Below are 18,576 nucleotides of genomic sequence, written 5' to 3'. Positions count from 1 at the left end.
GGGGAGTGGCAGAGGGAGAGGGAGAAGTAGGCTCCCCGCTGAGCAGGGAGCGCAATGTAGGGCTCGATCCCAGACCTGAGCCAAAGACAGACACTTCACCGACTGAGCCACCCAGGCGTCCCAACAGACCCAGTATTTAAAACTATTTTTGGTTTTTGGTGATGCTGGCTTTGAGTTTCTGTTTCTCTGCTTGTTTATTCCAGCTCACATAAATCCAGACATTATGGCATGAGGAAAACAAACAAACATAGATTTTGGAGTCAGATACACCTGGATTTGAATTTTGTCAGTTATTTGCTGTGTGCCCTTAGACAAATTGCTTGACCTCCCTGAGCCTCAATGTCTTCATCCACAAAATCAGTATGGCTGTAACTTAGGTGTCTTGGATTCCTACAAAATCAACCATATGTGCTTTTTCTCTCTCTCTTTCTTTAATGGAAAACACTGTAAAATGAATTTTGCATATCTAGTCCTTAATATACCGCATATTGTTGTATACATTATATATGTAATTTATAAATCCCAAACCAGGTATATCAAAATTGAGGGGTGATTTTTTTTTTAGTTTTTAAAGGATTTTTCAAGAAAAATTTTAACAACATTCAATTTTTACCTTACAATGCTTCAGAGCTATAATGTCCTTCTATCACAATAGCCATTTGTGATTGTTGGGAGGTTCGAAAGACTGTCTTTGAGCTGCTAGACACTCCATCATTGGGAGCAATTTTCCTTAGGCACAGTCTAACAAAAGTAAAACAGTTAAAAACATAAAATAAAATAAAGGCGCTAGAGTGGTTCAGTGCGTTAAGTGTCCGACTGTTGATCTCGGCTCGGGTCTTGATCTCAGGGTCATGATTTCAGGCCCTGCATTGGGTTCCGTGCTGGGCATGGAGCCTACTTTAAAAATAAGAAAGAAAAAGAGAAAGAAAGAAAAGAAAGAAAGAAAGAAAGAAAGAAAGAAAGAAAGAAAGAAAGAAAGGCAGGAAGAAAAATAAAACATCTTGCCTGTAAGTAGGAAAAAAAATGAGCGGAAAGAAGAAAAAACGAGGTAGCGGAAGGCATAGAAGAGCCTCCCTGAGCAGCCATGGCGGGTCAAAATGGTGTGGGGCTGCCCAGACGCCCCAACTCAGTGCCACTGATGCACTGGAAGACAGTGGGGGGATCTCACCCCACACATCGGACTTGTCCAAGTTCACAGAGCCAGTAAGCAGCCTACAGACGTTTGAGCTGCAGCCCGCTGTCTGACAGCCAAGATCAGGGTCTCTGATGTGGCACTTGGAGGCCTTCGTCATTTCTCATGGATTGGATGGTGAAGAGCAAGAGCATTTCCTGTTACAGCTCTAAGGTCCCAGCAGGAAATAGCGGGCACACTCACCTGAGCCCCTGAGGATCAATCAGAATCAAAGGTGTGGCAAGGTGAAGTGCAATACTGGGGTAGCTATGCCCTGACACCAAAAGGATGAGGGGAGGCAGCGGGTCCTGGAACCTGGAGAGAGAGTTATGTAGAAAGGCCCCCCTGCAGCAAAATGGGGCAGGGGTATGGAGAATAAGTACTGCCACCTCCTTTCTCTCTTTCCCTCAATCTCCAGCCGGGCTCCGCATGACGAAATTATACCACAAGGCCAAGGGCCAGGGAGCCTGTCTTCCGCTTCACCCTGTTGGCACAAAGAGCAGAAGAGGGAAGTGTAGACAGTGATGTGGGGCAGAGCTATGGAAGGACCAGTCCTCCCAATGGTAAGACCGCCTCCCCTCCCAGAGTCAGGTTGTCAAGTCCTTGCTGGTCAGCCCTAAACTTTGCTGAGAGTCCTCGGAAGATCCTGTCAATAAGGAGGAAAGCATCCCTTGGAGCTGGCTAGAGAGGGACATCCAGTCCATTTTATAATGAAAAAGTTGAAGTCCAAGGAGGCTAAGCTTTTGGCACAAACATACCAGGGTCATTGCCAAGAAGAGAAGATGGTGCATGAGTTGCTCATTCTGGCCTGTAGCTGGCATCTCCATTCATTCCTTCATTCCTTCATTCAGCAATTATCTGACTATCTGTTGAGTAGCTACCACATTCCAGACATCCAATTCAACCTCAAGCCAGCCAGGGACAATGACATTTAATCACCCTCCTATGGTTCAATTATAAATAGTTATAATCACTGACATTTATTTAGTGCTCAGTGTCCGCCAGGGGCTGTACAAAGAATTTGTTCCTTGCTTGCATCTTCCCATCTCATGCCCAGCTCTTGGAAGGGGTAGAATTGTTAATCTTTTTTACAAACAGGAAATCAAGGCCCAGAGAGGTTAAGTAATTGTCCACAGTCGCCCAGCTGGTAAGGGACGGAACTGAACTCAGAACCTAGATCTTTCTGACTCCAGATGCCAATGTTTCACCTCCCTGCCGCATATCAGAGCCTCAAACTGGAGGCCAGCTGCAGCCTGAAGACATTGTTTTACTTTAAATTAAGCCAACATTCAAACATTGAGAGATTTCATTTTTAAAAATTCAGATTTTCTTACTTCCCTTGTAAACGTCTGGACTATTTGGCCACATGGGCCCTGCATTTCTTCCTGGCCCAGCCGCCCGCCTGTGTAGTTTACTCATAAGCACACTCCCTCCCCACCCCACCCCCACCCCACCCCTGCCTACCTCCGCAGCTGGCTGGGTTGGTGGTCCTGACTGGTCTGCCTCTTTATTCCCTGGCCAAATGCAATACCATGATACGGGATGACATCCCCCCAGGATGGCGACTGGCGCTCTCTCCCTGCAGAGGGTGCCTTTTCTTTCCACTTGGCCAAATCTACGGGGAACCCTGCAAACAAAGGGGTCAGGACAGTAAGCAACGACTATTGTACCTTTCCTCTGCTCCTCCTGGCCTGCCGCAGCAACACAGCCCAAAAGGCTGCCCCAGAATGCCAGGAAAATGCCCGACCAAAGAGGCCTGTCTCCAAATGGAGCCCATGGCAACCCCATTGAAAGCAGGTAAAACACTTTCAACAATGTCACCTTTTATCTTTGCTTTGTGGGCCAAAGGAATAAAACACAGTTGCCAAACGCAAATTAATGCATAATTATTTTCCTTGCCTGAATCATTTGCTTTCATGTGTCAGAGCATGCTGAGCAAATAGCACCACACCTTGGACTTTAATTGTGGTAATCAGGGCTCTGAGCCACAAGAAAGACTTTTCTAATGCCTCCTTGAGCGCTGACTTCCAAGTTGAAGCAACTGATTCTTGCCTCCCTCCTTGTCTCTTCTTTTCAAGGAAAAAAAGACCTATGTCGGGGGAGGTCTCAAGGCTACTGCGATGAATCACGCCCACTTAGCCAGGGGAAAGTGCCCACCCTCCCAAATAAGAACGCACACACTTTCCACAGGCGACTGTCGTGCTAATGACTTCTTTTCTCGTATTCACCCGGTGACTAATTATTAGCTTAGTAAATTTAAGACCACCTATCTTTGTATTAGTACTATAATGAGATAACAGGTTACACTCTTTCTCTGCTGAGATGGTCTTGAAGTTTGAGTCACAGGAAAGCAGTAAGGGGAAGAGAGAAGGGAGTGTTCACCGCAGGCCTCTGTCACCCGGGGCCTTTCGTAGGGCCTTCTGATCCCCTGGGTCTCGTGTTGTAAGTTATGTTGAGCTGTTCTTTCTTCTTTCGGCCTCAGCAGACATAAGGTGACACTCCTAGACATGATGGCTCGGACAACAGCAGCCATCTCTTTCCTCTGTCATTGGAAAATCACCTCCCCTGTGTCATCAGGGACGGCTGCTTTCAGAGACATTTGTAGGGGAATCAGAACACAACCGGGGGTCTTCTTTACCTCTAGTTCCTCAGCCATGGAATGACAATGTCCCTGAGACTCATCTGGGGTCCTTGCAGGTGAGGGAAGATGATGGAGTTGATGACTTTGCTTTCTTTTAAGGAATAATTGAATTTGGACGCTGTTTTGAACATGAGACAGACAAGTCCCTCAATTTGGAAAAAAAAAATTTTAAGATTTTATTTATTTATTTGACAGAAAGAGACACAGAGAGTGAGGGAACACGAGCAGGGGGAGTGGGAGAGGGAGAAGCAGGCTCCCCACTGAGCAAAGAACCCCTTGCGGGACTCCAACCCAGGACCCTGGGATCATGACCTGAGCCGAAGGCAGATGCTTAACGACTGAGCCACCCAGGTGCCGCTGAATTTGGAAATTTTTTATCCTTTCCATTTTGGTGGTCTTCATCACAATGGGAGTTGGTATTAATACAGCTGGTACATAGCAGGTACTCAGTAATGCATGGTAAGTTAGAGGAATACAATATGTGTTCATGAGTACCTTAAAAGTGTTTTTTCCTGAGGGGGATCGGTTGGGGGGATAGGGCTCATTCTTGTTTCATTCAGTCACACATGCACTCATTCATTTATTCAACAGTTAGGGAGTTCCTATCCCAAGAACTGAGGAAAAGAAAAAGACTCAACCCCTGCTCTCAAGAGGAGCAAGGAGGACGTAGACATGGGTGGAAAGTGTCAGAGCTCTGGGGCAAGGCTACTATGGAGGGAAAGACAGCTGGCTCTGATGGCCCCGAGGGGGGCACCCCATCAGTGGAAGACTGCTCAGTTTAACAACTGATTTTTGGAGTGCAGTTCTATTTTCATTGACATTAACAGTTAGGATGAAAACAAAACAATAAGGATCATGTTGGAACCCTACTTGTTTGTCCATGATGCAAGCACTTTCTTTGCTAAATTGGTTGCTAATTTCCAAATACTGGAGGGATGTTTCTTCAAAGGGGGGGCGGGGTGCTATTCACAATGTAAGGCTACAGTCATGACAGGCTTGTAATTTTAAGCTGCATTATCGGTAGTTTCTCCATCACTTCCTTAAGTCTAGACAATCAACACAACAAGAAACTAAGCCCTGATTGGTAGTGTTTGCCAATTTCCGTGGTGTAAATGCTCCAACCATGCTGCTTTCCAAGCTGCCAATATGACATCACTGAGAGATGCACAGTAGCGCACCATTATGTAGAATTTCCACCACACAGATGCGACGGGTGTAAATAATCTTAAGAGCAGAGATAACAGTAAAATGTAATAAAATAATTAGGAAGTGATGAGTTTTGACTATTTATGACCTTTGTTCTTAAAATAATTTATTTAATTATAAGTGCTTATAATTTAATCCTTAATAATTGCTGTGTTTAACAACCGGCTTGCAAAATTCCCAACAATTTAATAATTGGCTCTTGCAGGCCCATAAGGGCAGGCTCTGGCACATTCCAGTGCCTAATCCAACAGGAGAGGTCAAGGACAGCTTCTCAGAGAAGGAGATCCTGAGCTCAGGAGAAACACCACGGTGTAGAGAAGACATGGGGCTCCAGATCCAGCTTTTGTGACCTTGTTGTTAGCTGCTGTACCATTATCAGCCTCAGTCTCCTGTGCCTTGAAATCAGTATGATTAATGCCTAATCACAGCGGTGTTTTGTAGAAGTGCCTGGCCTCTAAGGCACAGGCTAAAATTCTGAAGGCAAATTGGAACCCATGGGTGTGGTAGGGGAGCACGGGGAGCATTCCAGACAAGGAAAGCTAACTCACAAAATGGGAGAGAGCCAGCCGGGCGCTTGTGGGAACGGCCAAGTGATGGGCAGACACAGCCTTTGTGAAAATACAAACAGGGCTGGGAGAGTATGCAGGGCCTTGAATGCCGTGCTCAGAAAAGTCACCTTGATCACAGAGATTGGAACCTAAGCACTGGGGCAGGAGAAGGATGTCCATCTGGGCTTGTTTCCTCATCTTTAACATAGAGCTCACTCAGCCATACCATCGTTTGGGGTGATTGTGGAGACTAAGTGGACTACTGTTTGTAAAGTGCTCAGCGCAGAGCCTGGCAAACAATAAAAATTAGTTTGTTATCACCGTTTTTATTATGCCCAGAGCCCTGCTTAGTGCGAGGAATGACAGGAGATAATGTTTGTTACCTGAGGCAGAGGTACTCCGGCACCCCATTCCATCCCCACACCTGCGCCCTTGGTGCGCAAGTATTGCTGGTCAGGCACAGTTCTGGCCAGAAGTGACTTTTCGCCCTCCCCCGGAAGGTCGGCACCCCAAGGGGCACTCTCTCTGAGTCCCTTTGAAAGAGCAATGGCACCAGACGATGTCCCCAACAGCCCACACAAGCCTCTTTCAAGTTCCTGATTGGCCACCAGCTGTATCTGGGGTGTGCATGACGGCCCTGGCTTCCCTCACAAGCTGCCCGGAGCCCTGCCCCTGGGACGCCCTTTCTTCCTGCGCCAGGTAGATGGGGCTTTCATCTCAGTCAACACAAACCAAGGGCAACAGAGACTCAGGGTGATTCTCCGGATAATTTCAGGCCCTCAATGCTGTTGCTGAGGAAACAATCGGAGACATTTGCTTATTTGTTCTGCATGAAATAACCAGTTTGCCTGTTTATAGGAAGCTATTCAGAGCCCTGCCGTTTATCTGGCCCAAACAGACACAGCCAAGAACTTGCTGTTGCCCTTTTAATTAAATACCTACTGTGTGCCAGGGGCTTTCACACCACCCACAGGCGTGAGAGATTTCTGGAGATAAGCCTGGTCAACAAAGAGAAATTTTGTGTTTACAAAGCATCTGCACGTTCGTTATTGTCTCATCCAAGCCTTAGGACAACTCCGAGGGGCAGACGTTATGAGCGCCATTTCAGAGATAAGGAAAATGAGCCGCAGAGAAGTTAAGTGAATAATGGGAACCGTGATTATTTTTGAGCGTCTAGGACCATGAAGTAGCTCTGCATGCATGAACCCATTCCTGAGCGGCTGCAACTGGGTGAGTAGGTGCTATTATCGCCTTCCTTTTGCAGATGGAGACTCTGAGGCTTAGATTTAGTTGTTAAGTGGGGGATCAAGGATTCCAACCCTGATATCTTTCCAGACTCCAGGCTCTTAACCATGCCTGGCAAAGGGCCCAAGGACTGGGAGGTGGGGTCTGCGTTAGTCTGGCCCGGGCGCGGGGGCGGGGGGGCTGTGTTCTCCCCCTTCTCCTGCCACCCCGGAGATCTTCGCCCTTTAAAGGGGGAATGACATGACCTGGGGTTAAGATTCAAATGCCAACACACCAGCACTGTGTGGGTTCAAGTCCATCCACTGTTTCTGGGTCCACTTGAGCCAGTTCTCCTTCATTTCTAGAGTTCAGTCCAGAAAATTAGAGTGAAAATAAAATCCATCTGTTGTCCTCCCTCAAGCTCCGTCTCTCATCCAGGGAGATGCCACCCCAGGGGTGAGCGAGGGATGGCCCAGTGTCCAGGGAGGGCTGGAGAGAAAGGTGCTGGGTCCACATGGCTCCAGATGCTTTGGCTCTATCTCTGCGCTGCCGGCCAGGCTGAGTGACGGGCTCCTCAGGGTGTTGCCAGCCTGGCTACTTCTCCCCGCAGTTGCTGCTCCACACCGGGACCAGACTTTTCATCACATGCATCTCCTCCCAAACAACGTCTCATGTGGTGGTTGCTGTTTTGTTGTTTTTTTTTTTCTCTTCCTTTTTTTTCAGCCATATCCACACCAATTTATGAGACCTCGTTCAGCCTCCTGAAGGTAACCAAACAGAGAAAATGAGAGGAGACGGGGCTGGAAGAGCATGACGCACGGGAGACCAAATATACACTGTGAGCTGAATGCTACCAAGAGAGGCTTTGCCACTATTTTCTGCTCGCCTCAGTAGAATCTGGGTTTCATAATAAGAATATGGCCGAAAATGACTGGTGGACTCCTCATCTTTGTGGAGGGGGTGGGGGGCACCGAGCCTGGAGTCATTTGGAAGCCCAGCTCTGCTATCTGTGGCTATGTGACCGTGGACAAGTAGCTTAATCCCCCTGAGCTCTTGCAGCCTCCTTCCTGAAATGGGAGAACACAGACCAGAGCTGGTTAAATCTTCCCCGAGACTCTCAGAGCTCTGCGGTGGCAACTATTATCATGCCCATTTTATAGATGAGAAAACTGAGGCACAGAGAGGTTAAATCACCTGCCCTAAGTCCTAGACCTAGAAAAACAGCAGAGGCAGGATTCACACCCAGGCCCTCTACCTCAAAATGTTCATTTTAGGCCCCTTCCCTTCTCATGGTTGAATCTGGATGTGGCAACTTTTCAATATCATGCCTTTGCCTCTGAGGGTCTCAGAGGTAGGGGTTCTGAGAAAGGACTGACTCATCCCCAGGAACCATGGAGAAGAATCACTCCACTGTCAGGTCTCTCCCCTGCCTCATTGTATAAACAACACTTCCATTGTCAAACATTTTCAAAATAGAGTTAAGCCCAAATTAATAAATTGTAAACAATCCATGATCCCACCCACTCCAAGGTAACAACTCCTAATTCCTTGTGAGCTTTAATCTAGACCTCTTTCTATGTATACAAATACATACGTTTAAATATCTAACAAAAATTATATATTTTATATATATCATATATCAATAATATATTATATGACATGTATTGTGTGATAGATAACCTTTTATTTTGATTTTTGGTCCTGAAGTGGAAATCACTTTATGAATTTATATGATTTTACATACATACGTACATTGTGAAAACCATGTAGGTGATGCAGAAAATGACAAAGCATCAAGTGAAAAACTACCCCAACCCCGCCAGCCTGAAGTGATCGCTGTTTACTTGGTGATGTATATCCTTCTCAGCCTTTCTCTATGTAGAATAATGTATATACACTACATTTTTTATACAAATGTGACCATACTTGCAGTTTTTTGGTTATTTTTTCTGTAATATTATATTGTAGGCCCTACCCCATGTCAATAAATACAGCCCTGTATTATAGTTTCCAATGGCCACACTATATTTCATTTTTTGCATGTGTCATAATTTATTTAGCCATTCTCCATTGTTGGTCATCCAAATTATATCTAAATTTTTTCTTTTTACAAACAGTGCAGTGATGAACAGCCATATGGCTGAGTTTTTGAGCATTCTTGCTTATTTCCTTAAACTAAATTCTAAGAATTAGCATGACTGCATTTAAAGGCACGTGTGCTTTTAATAGTCATGGGCTTCAATAAGCACGCTGCTCCTGGGACATTCAAAGGCAAAGATTTTCAGAAAGAACTCATGAATTGTGGGAATGGTGAGCCCACTACGTCCTACCCCAAGTGAGGGCTCTACAGGGTGAATTTGAACCACTGGTGTCTGTTTCTGCCCCTCTGAAGAGGGAATCCTACTTCTCAGTTGGACTTAGTTTCTTCCTTTTTCTAACGTTCACACCGTGCAGGTTTCTACCTGTAGCTCAGATGGGAGACAGGCTCACTCCAGCTGTTAAGATCCAAACGGATCAAACCCTCGCACGATGTCTTTCTGAACCAATTACACTCCCAGGGCTTATGTCCTCCCCCTACATCACTCTGGGCACATCTTGACTAGTTTCCATTTCATCCATTCCTGCAGAATTTCCTGGGGGATTCTGACAAGGACGAGTGTTCACCCTCAGTTGGTATTCATCCCTGCTTCTCCAGGGTCCCTCGTCCTCACACTTCCGCTCCCTATGGGGAGGTCTCTCTCTTTGCCTTATACCATGCACCACACCCAGTTAGCTCTCTATTCTCTCTCCTCTTTGGTGTCCACCCAGGGACTTCACATTTGTTACTTGAACATCCCCCTAGAGTCTCACTTTCTACCCTAAACAAGATATCAAGGTATTTCTTCCAAATGAATGCAATGCTCTCCCAAGAGAAAATTTTTGTGGAATAAACTTTTCAACATCTGCCTTATGTGTCTCCATTTTATATATAATGAATCTATGGGACTGTCTCAACTTAAAATAGTTTGTTCAGGGGTGCCTGGGTGTCTCAGTGGGTTAAACGTCGAACTCTTCGTTTCAGCTCAGGTCATGATCTCAGGGTCATGAGATCGAGTCCTGCATTGGGCTTGTGATTAACACGGAGTCTGCTTGAGAGTCTCTCTCCCTCTCCCCTTGTGCTCTCTATCTCTAAGATAAATAAACAAATCTTTAAGAAATAAATAAATAAAATAAGATAGTTTATTCAACTGTGCCCATCAACCTAACGTATGTCCTTAGAAATATCAACAATAATTTGTTATTCACCCTGACTCTCTCAATCCAAGTGAATATAGCTATCATTTCCGTCTCCTGGTTCAGGTTCTGAAATTATACTTAGCACACATCGCATAAATAAAATAAAATTTGTAGAATTTCAGCTCTTTTCTTAACATTCTGCCTTGCATTAAGATTACTTGTTTACAGTCATATTTCCACCTTCTTCTTCCATTGGGTTGTAAATTTCTTTAAGGCACAGACACGATTACTCAATTTTGGATGCTTCCACTTCATCTCCCCAGGCCCGAGTATGGTGCCTAAAATAAAGTTGTCCTAAAATAAAATAAATAAAATGCCTGCACATGTAATTGGCTGTGATGACCTTGGGTCCTGAGGGTGTTCACAAAACTTCTCGGGGGGACCCTCTGAGGCATAACACTGTCATTAACATATAGGAAGTTACACAGACCATGCCAACAGTGAGCTGGGCAAATGTTTCTGTTTTTATTTTTCCATCTCAGGAGTTGCTTCCCTTCTGGTACATCAGAGAATAAAGAGAGATGACACTCTGAAGACCAATAGGTTTGGATATTCCAGATGAGGCTTTCTTCCCAGATGGTTCACATTGGGCTTTGCCCTTGAAGAGCTGAGGGGCCTCCAATTTCTGTCTTTCAAGTCACTAGGTCTCCTGAATCCTATGCCAAGAAAATAATGCATCAAGGATGAGAAACTTTCTTTCTAACACAGAAGCTCCATTTTCCCTGAATCTGTAATTTGGAAAGCACGACCAACTGCTTTCACATGACTTATCCCATTGACTGCCTACAATGATTGCATGAGGTAGGGAGAATAATGCCCATTTCAAAGAACTGGAAACGGCAGCTCAAGAAGGCAAAGTGACTTAGAGCCTTGGGACCAACTGCTAGTACAAGACAAGACCAGGACACACGTGTTAATGTGAACTTGTAATCACTCTCTAGATGGTGCTGTATATAATATGCCTTGTCTCTCCCAACCAAAATTTTTATCTCCTCGAGAGGTATGACCATGTATTCAAACTTTGTGTCTCTCCCAAAACCTAGAACAAGGTTGAATTCACTGTCAAGTTCATAAAGCACAATTTCTGGTCCATTACCTCCTTGCTTGAAAGCTATGTTTCTCATTTCTTGCTAAAGAAAACCCAACCCAAATTCTTTGGCTTGATACCAAAGGACCTCTACAATTGGTCCCAATCTCTCTTTCAAACATTTTTTTCTCAGGATTCCCTTAAACAAAATTTTTATTCCAGTCAAACTGATGTGTCAAGGATTCCTTAAGCCTGTCTTGTACCTTCCCACCCCAGTGCCTTTGCACACACTAGTCCCTCAGCTTAATCCATCCTCTCCTCTCTTACTCCCTACCTCCACTGCTCTTTATCTCCTGACCTCCTTATTTAGGAAACAAAAGCATAACCAGAATCTAAATTCAGAAGGTGCATTTCTGGGGACTAGAGGGCATATGGCAGTACCATTGATTGGTGAGAAAGAAAACATAAAAATAAGATTCTACCCTTCTGTCACTTTTTCTGTGCATATCACAGTCTGACCACTGATGGGCCAATCACATATTATACATTTCTCCTGCTAATAATCAATAATAATTTTGTCAATAAGTACTACCTTGAAACATTATGAAAATGACCATTTTGGAGACCATGTTCAGGAAGAATATGTGCTTCATTTTCCCCCAGTTTGCCTTCCCAAACCTGTTTCTGCTTGGATATCGTCACTTCTGGGCGGTTCTCTCTATCTTCCCAGCACTGAGTCAGGGCCCTCCCAGAGTTTTCATAGCCCTTGATCTTCCTGTTCACACTATTTACTACACTGAATTGTAATTGTACTTTGATATTCTATCTTTTCAACTAGATTATGAACTCTTAAAGGGCAGAGGTTGAGAATATTCACCTCCATGGCCCTAAGAACCAGCCAAGGCTTGACACAAGTGCATATCAGGAAAGATTTTATGAAATCATCATTAGCCAGACTGACCCTTGGCATCACTCTCCCATTGCTTAAACAGTCACCTCCCTTTTCCTGGAATGGGCAATGGCTCCCTGTGGGAGCAGCTTTGCCGTTTCATCTGGGTCAAAGGCCACCGCTCAGGGCTCTGTGAAGGATGCTCCAGCTTGGCCAGAACAGATGACATACATGCAAATAGCATGCGTAATGTACACACAGGCTCCCCCAGTGAAACCTGATCGCGCCGTCTGGCTGTGGCCTGACTCGTGTTTTGTATCACGTCCTGAGAAGAGGTGTCTTGATTTGCCAGCGACCTTGTTTGCTTGAGTCGTGCCCCTCTCTGGGGTGGGCCTGAAGTGGGACAGCCAGAAAAGAGCTCTTTTCACCCAAATAGGCTGTCGAATTACTGATGACTTCAGATGCCAAGAGGCTTTGATCAAGATTTCTGCACCAGGCCCTGTATAACCACCAACACTTCAACCAGCCTGCTTTTCATTATTATGTGAGCTCAACAGGGGCTGCTCTGGATTTTTTTTTTTTTTTTGAATCATTTAGCTGGTAATGGCTTGCACAAAAAGAGATGGCTCATTTAGCTCTGCTTCTTGTCCAGTTTTCTAAATGGGAAGCAAGTCTGCACTATGGGAGTGGGTTTTGATATATTTCATGTTCTCTGGGTGCTACTGCAGTGGACCGTGCTGTCCCCACCTGTTTCGAATCTATTAGGAAACTTGTAAGGGGTTTTGATTGTCAAAGTTTGATTGGGTGCTAGGGTTGGAGTTGACGAGGTAGGAGCAAAACAAGACCAACTCAGTTCCCAACAGCCAGCCTCTAACAAGCTGGTATTTGTTAGAAGATATTTTTGTATGACAAATGCTGGAAATTGTAATGGCCTTTAATAAAGTGTAATCAACAATCCATCAAGTGTAGAGCTAGCTGCTTCACAGTGTGGACCACAATGATTCTCTGCAAAGGCACTCTTCTCCCTCCACCAATAATAAATAATTGTCATAAAATCCTGGGAGCCTCTAGAATGAGTTAATAAGCTGGCTGCAGGTGCCCCCCCACCCCCGCTCCAAAGAAAAGAGCTCAGGAACTTCTAGAAGTAATGTTGGGTTTTTTTCAGATGGCATGCCAAGATTATGGATGATTCTGGCAAAGAATGGCCCATGAGATTTAGTGTGAATCATTTATTGTATCCGGGCCCTAGTCTCACCAGCAGTAAATTAAAGGAGAAAAGATTATAGAAAAGGGTCTGGGTAACCCCCAGTTCTGTGACCCCGAGTCCCTCTTCCTGTCGGAATCTGTGGTGATTAGTTAGAAAGGGCTCTGGCCGTGGGGTTGGGCAGCCTGGATTTGGTGCTTGGTCTACTAATTCCTGGAGATGGGGAAGTAGTATGTGGAGTGGTGGCCACCCACGAGATGTGTCTACATCCTAATCCTGGAACCCTAAGAATGTACAACCCCAAGAGTGAACAGTAGCATAAACTATGGACTAGGAGTGGTTATGACACATCAGTGTGGGTTCATCCGTTGTAACAAAGGTACCGCACTGCGGGGGGTGTTGATCATGGAGGAAGCTATGCGTGGATAAAAGAGGAGGAAACAGGAACTCTCTCTATATTCCTCTCAATTTTGCTAGGAACCTAAAACTGCTCTAAAAAGATAAAATCTTTGAAAAAATAAGTTAAAATAAAATAAGCAAATAAAACCAGAGACTTTAATATCTCCAGAACTCTCTCTGAGCCTCTCTCTGGGGGCAGATGGCGTGATTTCTCCCTGTAGACCAAATTTCTGAACCAAGTGACGGTTCGGAGTTTCCTACAGCTTCAGACTTACATTCTTCTAAAAGTATTCCTCTTGATATTCATTCAAAATCTCTTAGGAGTCGTCAGCAACACAAAAATGCAAATGCACAGGTTATTCATTACAGTAGTATTGAGAGCAAACCATGGAGGCACCTAAGTATCCAACCAGAGGTAACTGGTTAAATAAACACTGTGTTTACACGGTGTACAACTTATGCGGAAAACCTCTATGATCTGATATGTAGGGACTTGTGGGATATCTTGCTCAACAAAAACACTCATATGCTTATTTTTTTAAAAAGAGACACAAAAAGAGCCAGAAACAAACAAACAAAAAAGCCTGCTTAACTATTAGAAGCAGGTGTGAACAGTAAAATGAAGGGATAGGAAAGGGAAACTGAGTGAACCTTTTAATAAACCCTGTCCATGTTCTTTTAGTCACAAAAACGAAATTAAATCAAAAAAGATGAAATAATACCCTAACGTTGAATACAAACAAAAACAATGAACCTAACTGTATATGACATCGCTAGCCACTCAGAAAAAATAAAAGAAAAAAGTCAAATGTTGCAGAAAATTACAGATTCTGGGAGTAGGGTTTTATTATTCAAAGACCCAGAAGGCAAAAGCATTGAAAAAAAATCATATCGAGATTCAAAAGGGAGTAACCGTATTGATAATGCTGCATAATTTCGTATGCTTTCTTGACAGTGAGCGCCAAGATACCAGTTGCTGGAGTTTGGGGTTAAAAAAAAAGAAATCTCCCATGAGGCATTCTGCCTGGTCCTTGGGCCAAGGTCCCATGTGTGTTGTGGGCAGGTAAGTGGAAGATGTATGGGTGGCCTTGACTAGACATGATCGGGCTGGGCTTACCCCGAAGAGAGGTGAGAACAGGGCAGAACAGGCAGTAAATGCCCACCTCCCTGCATCGGGCAATGTTTAGAGATGCAAAATACAGATATCACTTTCATCAACCTACTGCCATCCTTACCGGTTTGATTAAATTATGGGCCAGGAATGTTCAGAGCTGGAAAAATTCACACTTTCACAGTATTTGTCATCCTTAAAAATGGAGCATCTAAGCAGACAATGCGGTAGATTCTGGCTCCCTTTCCACAGACCCTCCTGCAGGAAACTTGTTTCCAGTACACAGATTGCCTGGAGGGGTGGGGGATGACAGCTCGGCGAGGTGCAGAGGTTGGCCTGGAGTAACTCGGCAGACAAGGGGCACTGCCTCCCAGCCTTTGGTCATCATGGCCCCCACCCAGACCTGAACCCAGTCCCCTCCCACGTGCTCTAATAAGGGTCACATTGAGACCCTCAGACACCCCTCCTCCTCCTCCTCCCCAACCTCCCCTGTCCAGTGCAGGGTCAGCACACTCTGACCCAAGTCACCAGCCAGGAAGCTTATAAATGGCCAGCCCTGAGGGCAGCATGACTAACACATAAGGCATTGTCAGGTAATCGACCTCGAGGGTTTTCCTAATTATGCAAGATGTAGAGCACAGAATGCAGACTCTATAAACAGAGGACTGAGGGCCTGATCTAAGTTGAGTGGCCACAAGCACACCCCACCTCCCTTGGAAGGAGCCAGAGGACCGGTGGAAGCTTGCACCATCTCCAAATATTATCTTCTTTGGCATTCCCTATTCTCCTGCCAGGCATTTGTCCTTCTGTCTAAAGTGTTCCCAGGGCATCTTGTTTGTCTCTCTCAAAGAACTGATTACACTGTCTTACAATCCTTTTATTTCTCTGTCCTCGCCAGTTTGAGCCTCTAGCCCAGGGGACCAAGTTGACAGGAAATATTGACCAAACGAATGAGTGATCAAATGAATGGAAAATTAGACCTGTTTCTTCTTGTCCTCCTTTGCCTGGGTGCTTAAGTGACAGGGTGTGAGACATAAGTGAGCCCAGCCTCCTAAACAAAACGACTCCTATCCGCACTTGGCAGGACCCAACTCTAAAATGTTTTCCTCACACTCAGAGAATGATTGTGTCATTAAGAGTCCTGTGACTTTCTTCACAAGATAAGCAAAGTTGCCCCAGGATCTTTTGGGTTTCCATGAGCCTAGCTTAAGGCCATTCTAGATTCCTTTCAAAAGACCTTATAATGTATAGAATTGTGAATCACTGTGTTGTACACGTAAAACTAATAGAACACTGTATGTCAACTATGCTTCAAAAAAAAAAAAATAGGGAAAACGTGCCATTCAAGGAAGTAATAAAATATAAAGCTTCAAAAAAAGACTTTGCAGATCACGTAGAGAAAGTAGGAAATGGTCTGAGCCACCGGATTGCCTGTTCTGTGAAGGCTAAAGACATCTGCCTTATTTGTTGCTGTCATTCCAGGGCTCACCCCAAAGCCTGGCACACAGAATGTCCTATAAATAATTCTTTTGTATAAGCTTAGGCTCTGCAGAGCTGGCTCAGCATGATGGCAGGGGCAGGGGAGGGTCATAGGGCTCTAAGAGACCGTAAGCTCTCAGAAGTCCCCAACTCTTTGCTTCAGCTGGAAAATTTCTATTTTTATCTGTATAACATATCAGGCATCTGAACGAGTCTTTTTGAAAGAAGAGTTCCCCCGCCAAATAAGTTTGACAATCAATCATGAGAGTAGCTATGCTTCCTTTCCCTTCTGGCCCTGACAGTCAGCAAATTAACACCTGGTCCCATTAGCAGAGGTGGAGGATCCCCCGAGGATAGGTCTGTGGTAATTTGTTATTTGTATTCCGCTGTGATGCTCATTTCCAACTCTCAAAGAATCCCCAATACATGACAAAAACCTAATGTATTTGATTTTCAATCTCCTCTAGAGCGTCTGTACTTGGAACCTGTGTGGTTGGAGGAGTAGAGAAACCTCTGAAGAGGTTCTTGTTTGGCTCCAGCTGATGGGTCCCTTTCCCGCCACAAGGCTGTGGCCGCCCCAGGCAGTCAGCAATGCAGGCGATTGGTGGCCAGTCCCACAGGACCATTGCCTTCTCGAGCACTGGGTGCTCGGGCAATAAAAAACCTCCCACCGTCTTTCTGTATTAGATAGAAAAAAAGATTGTTATCTTCCTAACATTGACATTAGAATTCTTCTAAGGGACAGAACTGCCACTGGAGGGAACACCTCGTGAGTAGGAGTGGGAAGAAGTTGGCACACTGAAAGCCAGAATAAAGTATAAAGAGGTGTGTGGGTGTTGGGGTCAGGAGGGATGGGAGTTGTTCCACGGAAGACAAGGAGAGAATTTGTTGCTTTAAAAGGGAGAGAGTGCACGGAGAAGAATGAAGTGGGGAGGAACAGCCCAAGTCCAGATTGAGAATGCCAGGGACTCAGTGCGGTGATAAGGTCACAGAAACACCCCAAGGACTAAAGTGACCAAAGGACGTTTTAGGAGCGATGAAATCTACCGTTCCTTTTGAAGTTGTTTGCACTTTCAGGAATACAAGCATTTTCTCCCTGCTCCATAAACAAACAACATTTTTCATAAATTTTCCTGGGGTACCATTCTAGTACAGACTTCCTATTTGTTTGAGATTCTTGTTTTCTTTGAGGAATTCAAAAATTGGGGCTGAGAAGGACATGGAGCAGAATGGAGACAGCACCCAAAGTGGCAAAAACCCCGGGAATGGATGCCCAAGAGAAGAAGGAGCTTAATGTGGAAGCCCCTAGAGATCGAGCCTTGGACTTCTACAGGCCCTGGAAGGAGAGAAATTAGAACAAGATTTATCAGGTTTTCAGGGAGTAGGGGGACCTGGCTGACTTCTGCATGGCCTATCCTCAGAACACTTCATTATCCACAGATGGTCTAGGAATCAGCTAGAGATGGGCTACAAGGAAGCCTGGGCGCCTTGCTTGAAGCCATATCTTCAAGCAAGCACCCTACTTTTCCTTGGATTGTAAATTTATTTGGTGTGGCTGGGAGGCGCTGTTGGAGATAAGGAGGAGGAGCACGCATTAATTCCCCCAAGCCAACACTTGCTGCTTTTGGTCCCTTGGACCCAGGGAAGGCTCTGTGAGGCTCTGGGCCCTGGCCTTCAGAGGATGTGACATGTCAAAATTACACACAAGAAAATACCTGAACTAAATATCACATTGGGTGGTCAATCTCTGAGGACTGGGCACCCAGCGCCATCCACAGCCCTAAACATCCACTGCCTGCTAACAGCATTTGGGCCCCTGGAAAAGGCTTCTCCATACCTTTGCTTTCTCTCCCCGAAACAAGCACAGACTGGTTCAAATGCTGGGAAGACCTGCGCCTTGGACCATCCGGACGCTGGAGCTGCTGCTTCTTCAGCGAACAGAGAGTATGTGGGCCACGGGAGGGTGTGGGTGAGAGAAAAGGCAAGTTCATCAACGAGCTCAGTCCTTCCCAGAGAGTATGAATAGGTGGTTTCACAAAGATGCCACATTTCTCATTTTATTACCTCTCTTCACTTTCCAAGAAGGGTTCTAGAGGAATTCATGAATTTTTTTTTAAATTTTATTTTCCAGAGAGAGCTAGAGGAAGTGGAAGGAGTGGGAGAGGCAGAGCGAGAGGGAGAGAGAATCTTAAGCAGGCTCCATGCCCAGTGCAGAGCCCGACGCAGGACTCTGAGATCAGGACCTGAGCTGAAATCAAGAGTCGGATGCTCAAGCCACGGAGCTGCCCAGGCCCCCCGAGACATGAATTGACATTGAGGTTGCCACAGTTGCACGGGGAGCCTGAGAAACGTCACAGTACCAGCAACTGACCCTGCACTCCCATTTGTACAGGTGCGGGTC

This window comes from Eumetopias jubatus, unplaced genomic scaffold (genome assembly GCF_037043125.1).
Source record: "Eumetopias jubatus isolate StellerSeaLion01/CBP00866 unplaced genomic scaffold, mEumJub1_p1.0 scaffold_5, whole genome shotgun sequence".
In the NCBI taxonomy this organism is placed as follows: Eukaryota; Metazoa; Chordata; class Mammalia; order Carnivora; family Otariidae; genus Eumetopias; species Eumetopias jubatus.
Note: the sequence above shows the minus strand (reverse complement) of the source record.